The following is a 1276-nucleotide window of genomic DNA, read 5'->3' on the forward strand; positions in this document are numbered from 1 at the left end:
TGTTTCTTGAGTCTCGTTACTAACTACAACCGATACAACATTTAAAGCTGTATCTTCTTCTGCAAAATGGAAAGCTTATCCCATATTAACCTTTATTCAATTATTTCTCAGTTAATTCAAGTTTCTAGAACTAACCCTAGATTTCCAACAAGGGGTTCTGAAAGGCTTATTTAATTAAAGTTTATAAACCACATCTAAAGCCTGGGATGAACATTCCTAGAATAATGCAGAGCAGTGATGCTATGAATCAAAGCACAGCTACTTTTGTTCGTTTCCTGTTAGCTTCTTATCACAACAAATCCTGTTCACTGCTATGCTGGGATCGAGGGAAGCATTATCTTGGCCTTTGCAGATCACTTCCAGCTCAGGCTGCACTGGTAGCAACCACGTTTTGGCTATGGGATTTGTTCTCTTGTTTACGCAAATAGTGACCCACATCTACATTTTAAAATAACACTTCTAGAAAATTAGGGAAAGGTAATTAATTGCCATGTAGGAACTTTGTTCCTAAGTCGCTTTTGAAAACAGAATCTGACTTCAAAGGCATTTAGGAACCTGGAGAGGCAGATAGCATTTATCTGGGATAACTTCTGGGATTTTCAAACTGCTAAAATTAGCAGGAGATAAATACCTTGATACATTCAAGCTCTGGAAAATCCCAGTCGATGCCTGCATTTTTAGGCACTGTATTCCCTCTGAAAGTCTGGCCCCACAGAGTTCTAAACTTTATTAGGAAAAATAAAAAATAATTTTAAAATTAAAAAAAAAATAAATTAGTGGGACTAAAGCATTCAAGTGACATTTCTGAATTGCATTTTTGAAACATCTACCTCTAAAAAGAGACTTCCAAATAATACAAGACGGGAGGCAACTCAGCTATTACTAGTAAATAAAGGTAAGGCAAAGAAGAAAACTAAAAGAAGAAAAAAAGAGTAGCATACATTGCCCTGAGGAAAAGCTTTTAAGACAGTAATAGAGCCACAAGGAGTTCATGGTTTCAAATTGCTCCCACCACCAAGACTCTAAGTATAGTTCTCCTGAAATTTCACAACGTGATGTCACAATAAAAACAAAATCAAGAAAACTAACTGAAACAAGGTAAAATGGAATCTACCACAAAGAAGAGGAAACAAAGGAATGACGTGGTACAAATCATCCATCAGCAGTGTCAATACTGTAGCCTTACCTATCTTCTCCCCAACTTCCAGAATGCATATTCCTGATTAAACAGAACTATGGAAAAAAAGATTTTACTATCTTTAGTTTCCTCCAGTAG

Source organism: Merops nubicus, unplaced genomic scaffold (genome assembly GCF_000691845.1).
Source record: "Merops nubicus isolate BGI_N331 unplaced genomic scaffold, ASM69184v1 scaffold2273, whole genome shotgun sequence".
NCBI classification, from domain to species: Eukaryota; Metazoa; Chordata; class Aves; order Coraciiformes; family Meropidae; genus Merops; species Merops nubicus.